The 6,210-nt window shown below is 38.9% G+C and overlaps 1 non-coding gene across 1 annotated transcript; it reads right to left on the reverse strand.

Annotated features, from left to right (window-relative positions):
• Positions 1-3,585: 3,585 nt before the first annotated feature.
• On the reverse strand, positions 3,586-3,670 carry TRNAR-UCG (transfer RNA arginine (anticodon UCG)). Its single transcript has one exon. It is a non-coding gene; the product is annotated as a tRNA-Arg (tRNA).
• Positions 3,671-6,210: the final 2,540 nt, after the last annotated feature.

The following is a 6,210-nucleotide window of genomic DNA, read 5'->3' on the forward strand; positions in this document are numbered from 1 at the left end:
AGACATACAATCATAGCTTATCTCTCATGGAGGCTGTGGGGAGTTAGTAAAAATAATATATTGCATTATGACTAGCCTAATCCATGACAAAAGTAAGCATTCACTAAATGTGGTTTATTATGAGTCCTTTCATCCACAGGTTTTATTCAGCACTTACATATGCCATGCAGTACTCTAAGGTCTGGGGATACAACAGTCAACAAAACAGATGAATGGGAAAGTACAGTGTATATAAATAACCAAGATCAATAAGTAAAATAAATGCTAGATTAGATACTGATAAGTACTTGGAGAAGAATAGGGCAGAGAAGAGAACTAGAAAGTACATTGAGATAGAGGTTGTAATTTTGAATAGTTTGGCTAGAGAAGGCATCACTGAAATTATGGCATTTTAGTAAAAACCTGAGGGAGGTGAGGGAATAAGCCATGGGATGTTTGGGAGAAGAGCATTCCAGGGGGAGGAATTGGGCATGTACAAAGGCCCTGAGGTGGGAACAATAAGGAATCTATGTGGAGTGAGCAAGGGTAGAAGAGTAAGAGATGAGATAAAGAGATAATGGGGGCCAGATGTTGTGAGCCCAGAAGAAGGCTGCTAGGACTTTGAATTTTTCTTTGAGAAACTTGGGAAGCCATTGGAGGGTTTTGAGTAGAGAGATGTGACCTGTGATTAACAGCATCACTCTGGCTGCTGTCTTGAGACCAGGCTGAAGGGAGATGGTTGGAAGGCTATTGTCAGTCTAGGTGAGGGATTGTGCGTTAGAGATGGTGATAAACAATGGATGTTGTGAGCAGTGGTAGGGTAATTGATATTTATTGAATGTTAAAACAATAGGTTTTATTAGAAGATTAAGTTTAGAGTGTATGAAAGAAGGGTCAAAGATGACCCAAGGTTTGTGGCTGAACAACTAAAGAGTGGCATACTACTGAGAAGGAAAAGATAGAGTGTGTATGAGCAGGGAAAGATCTGAAGTTCAATTTGATGAATGTTATGTTTGTGAATTTTATTAGACATTTAAATGAAGTTGTGGAAATGTAGTTGGATTAATTCCACTGGAATTCAAGAGAAAGATCTGGGCTGGTGGTAAAAATTATAAGAGTCTTATGCATGCAGATGGTTTCTAAAGCCATGAGACAGAGTGAGATGCCTAAGGGAGTGAAGTGGATAAAGTAGAAAGATGAGGAACAAGCAAAGAAAATTGAGGGTGAGGATATTGAGGTAGGAAACAAGACAAAAGACAGGATGATATGCTAGAAGCTGAGAGAGGAGGAGTGAGTGAAATGCTAATGGGTCGTGTAAGCGGAGGACCAAAGAGTAACCATTATATTCTACAACATGGAGGTCATTGGTGACCTTATCATGAGTCTGATTGATTCTGCCTCATCCAGCTGTTGTAACCTTTTTCTGAACCATTTTTTTTTTATCTGTTTTTTCTGCTTCTGGACTCCTGTTCATCACCTACTCTCACATAGGTTTTGATTATATTGTAAAAGACTTTTTCTGTGTTTTCATTGTGTCATGGAATTCTGTCTTCACATCTTGGTGCCTTTCTGTACATGGGTTTATATAGCTCTTGTGAGTGGAGACCCTGTTCCACTCTGCCTTTGAGATTCCCTATGATTGTTTTACATACAGTATTAGCATTAGCATTAGTATTAGTAATATAGTATTAGTATTAGCATTGTTTTATTGCCACCTGCTGCTTGTAACTCAGCAGTTTTGTTTGTTTGTTTGTTTGTTTATCTTTAAGCAAAAAACTTTGTCTTCTGGTGCTAATGCTATTCATCTAATTACACGCCCTGTTACTGCCTCAGTACCATTATCTCCTGGCATTCCAAAGTGCTACCCACAGTTATTGGATATTTCGCTGTTGTGAGTCTCAGGCAATTTGAATAATTATAAATGGTCCATTAGAAGAGCTCATAATTTGTCAAGTGTTTATTACACCATACATATATCCCTCATACTGTCTCTAAAAGACAACACTCGGGACACCTGGGTGGCTCAGTTGGTTAAGCATCCAAATTTGGGTCAGGTCATGATCTCACAGTTTGTGGGTTTGAGCCCCACATCGGGCTCTCTGCTGTCAGCACAGAGCCCACTTTGGATCCTCTGTCCCCGCCCTCCCTCTGCCCCTCCCCCACTTGCACTCTCTCAGAATAAACTTAAAAAATAAAAATCAATAAAAGACAGCACTCATTTACATTTATACAGTCTTCTGTGACTTACATACACATCTCATTAACTTTAAAAATACACATTTCATTGAGAGCAGATGTAGAGACAAGATACTTGATACATTATAAAAGAAAATTCAATTTAGTTCTATAAAAATATACTAAGTACCAAATATGTGCTAAAGTTTAAACTAGGTGGTAAAGCTTCAGAATGAGTAAGACAGGGTTTTTGCCCTCAGGGAGCCTGTGGGGTGTGTGTGTATGTGTGTGTATGTGATGTGTTGTGGGCTACACAGCACTGAGATCGGCTAGAGACAAATACATGGTCAGAATCTGATGCTTGTCTGCTACGTGCATGAAGAATTCAGGTGATCTAATTAATTTTAACCTGTCTTTGTTGGCTACTTCAATACCTCACACCTTAGCTATCTTTAGTCTGGTTCCCCTCTGTTCCTGGCACTAGTTGAGAATTAGGTGAGTGGCATAGATGTGGGGGTGCTCTTGCTGACACAGGGTTTGATAAACACAGGGACTGGGAGGAAGGAGAAAAGGAAGGCTAGGAGTGGGAAAGTACTGACTACTGAGTCAGAGAGGGGAAAAAGTGTCTTGAAGTTTTCTTCCTCCTACACCTATGAAGAGTTTTGAGTCAGAAAGAGAAGTGCCTGAGGAAGAGGTCAGTAGAAAGCAGCAGATAAAGAAGACTTAATGGAAGCAGCTGGTAGGGAATATAGGTATGTACAGGAACATGGCTGGTCAGAGGCAGACTGAGCCTTTTACTGTAACTCCTTTTATTTTTTTTATTTTTTATTTTTTTATTTTTTTTCAATATATGAAGTTTATTGTCAAATTGGTTTCCATACAACACCCAGTACTCATCCCAAAAGGTGCCCTCCTCAATACCCAGCACCCACCCTCCCCTCCCTCCCACCTCCCATCAATCCTCAGTTTGTTCTCAGTTTGTAAGAATCTCTTATGCTTTGGCTGTCTCCCACTCTAACCTCTTTTTTTTTTCCTTCCCCTCCCCCATGGGTTTCTGTTAAGTTTCTCAGGATCCACGTAAGAGTGAAACCATATGGTATCTGTCTTTCTCTGTATAGCTTATTTCACTTAGCATCACACTCTCCAGTTCCATCCATGTTGCTACAAAGGGCCATATTTCATTCTTTCTCATTGCCACATAGTACTCCATTGTGTATATAAACCACAATTTCTTTATCCATTCATCAACTGTAACTCCTTTTAGAGACTGCTTTGTATATGCTAAGGACTTGACATATAGTTGCTAATTTTTTTTAAATTTTTTAAAATCTTTATTTATTTTTGAGAGAGAGAGTGTGAGCAGGGGAGGAGCAGAAAGAGAGGGAGGCACAGAATCTGAAGCAGGCTCCAGGCCCCGAGCTGTCAGCACAGAGCCCAAAGTGGGACTTGAACCCACGAACTGTGAGATCATGACCTGAGCCGAAGTCAGACGCTCAACCGACTGAGCCACCCAGGCGCCCTATAGTTGCTAATTTAATTATTGTTAGGATGCTGAGTATATCTCCACTTTACAGGTGGAGATTTAGAGATCATGTAACTTCCTCAAGATCACGTAGTCCTGAAGTGATAAGCCATGACTCTGACACAGCATCAGTATGCTACAGCGTCATGCCATAGAGTTAGCTCTTTATCATACTAGTAATGGGGGAAGGGTACATGATTCAAGGGTCCTTGAGCAGGGCACAGCATGAATGAACAAGTAAACTTGATGGGTATCATCTGTGTGTGGAGAGGAAGATGGCTTAGGGGCCATTTGGTGAAAGGAGCTTAGCTCCTTTCTGATGACAGTTCTGCCCATCATTCTTCCCTGAAATGATCAGTCCTATTCTCTTATTCCCACAGGAAACAATAATTTCGTCTGAATTTGGAAGATTTGTTGTTCAGTTTTCTTCCTCCACCAGTAGATGATGTTATTGTGCATTAGTTGTCCATATGCATGTATGAAGTCTTCTGTTGTGTTTCTTGTCCCTGGAAATGAAGCACTTTTCTATGACTTGTATGTGAAACACTGATTCAAGGGTGTAGATGCAGAAAGCCTCTCTTGGCTTGTTCTCTGATGCCACACTGGGGACAGACTGTTTACTCAACTGTTACTGAAATGGTATTCTGCTTCCAATTCCAGTATTGTTCCATGTGAACATAGCTTTAGGATTTGATTCCTTGTGAAGTGGGGTGAATGATACCCCTCAAACCGCCCAATCTCTACTCTGCACCCCTCAGGTAACTCTTAAAGGCAGAATATGTTTTGCATAAAGGTGGAAGAATAATGGTTGGAACCTGTGTAGCGTGGAAATAGGAGAATGTTCAAATCGCTTCTCTCCTAGACCTGTGGTACTTTGGGTACTAGAATTGTGCAGTCACCATCTATGAGGCTACGAGAGAGATGGTGACACTGGGTGAGTGAACATTGTGATACAGAAGTAGAAGCAACAGGCAACTCCTCTCAAAATCCAGAGGTTATCTGCCCCTCTTTTGTTACCTTTGTTAGGAAGTTAGTTTTTATAATAGGAGTCTGAGATATATTTTCTAATTGTCAGCATATACTGTATGACATTAATAGTGTTATTCTGAGGGGTGCCTGGGTGCTTAGTCAGTTGGGTGTCCGACTCTTCGTTTTGGCTCAGGTCATGATCTCACAGCTTCGTGGGTTCGAGCCTTGTGTCAGGGTCTCTGCTGACAGTGAGGAGCCTGCTTGGGATTCTAACTCTCTGCCCCTCCCCTACTCACGCTGTGTCTATCTCTGTCAAAATAAATAAATATACTTAAAAAAAAATAGTGTTAATCTGAAAGTCAATGTCAAATCACATTAGTTTTAACCTACTCTATGCAGAGAGTATTCAGGAAAACTGAATACTGTTGTAATGGATGTTTGTTCATTTTTCTAACCTTGATTATCTTTACAACAGTAACGCAGCATTGATTTGACTTTCTGTTTTGAACTGATATTGTTAAATCTCTTAAAATGTCTTTTGTTATAGGCAGTAAAACATTTAATAAACATTTTTTAAAAAGACAAAATCAGAAACAAAATATGAAATAAAATCAGTATAAGATCTAGGTCTTATACCAGGGTCAGGGACAAAGTTCAGTTCAGTAGAATTCAAGTTATTTTTATAGTACTGTCCTTTACGTTGTGAAATGTGTATGTGTTCCTAAGAAACTGCATATGCAGTGCCAAACAAATGTTTTAAAATTGGAGGACAATGTTCATGGAAGAAGAATCAAATTAGCAACAAGTTTTAATATTTTTAAAGCAAATAACTTGAAAAGGAAGGTTATGACCTTGTGTAAAAGTATAAACAGTATATTAGAAACATCTTAATATGTGAACATATTTAGCTACCACATAGCTGATATTTTTTAAATAAATTTTTAAAATTGAGTAAAAATACTCAATTTTGATTTCATGTATGTTTCTTTTTAATAAGGGGGATTTTTAAAAGTATGGTATTAAAGCAATGAAAAATATACATATGTCTATGATAATGCTGCAGTGTGTTTCTGGGTACTTCAATGAAAGTTAACAAAAAGTTAACAAGGGCTTGCAGCACAGCAACTAACCAATGGCCATTAAGAGACCACGTTTGGCTACTCTGCAACTGGTGTGGCCTGAATGAATTTCAGAAGTGCACTTTTATAATGATGCCATTTTTAGAAATGCAATTTATTGCATAACTTGACATCCAAAAGTAAGTGAATGTAATAATTTTTTTTATATGTAAGCACATGCTGTTTCATCATATTCATGAAAATAAGAGAAAGAACACTGGACTAAAAAAATGTGGCAGCCCTTATTTGTAAGCGTTTAGACTACAGAGAAAATATAATAGGATGTAAGGTCGCTGACACGATTCCCAACTCCTGGTGTTCATATCCTTGTGATGCCCCTCTCCTTTAATGTGATGGGACCTGTGAATTACTTCTTATCAATAGCATACACAGATGTGATGGAATATATGTGATTATATTACATAAGATGTAACTCTGGTCTTGCTG

The sequence above is a fragment of the Acinonyx jubatus genome, chromosome B3 (genome assembly GCF_027475565.1).
Source record: "Acinonyx jubatus isolate Ajub_Pintada_27869175 chromosome B3, VMU_Ajub_asm_v1.0, whole genome shotgun sequence".
In the NCBI taxonomy this organism is placed as follows: domain Eukaryota; kingdom Metazoa; phylum Chordata; class Mammalia; order Carnivora; family Felidae; genus Acinonyx; species Acinonyx jubatus.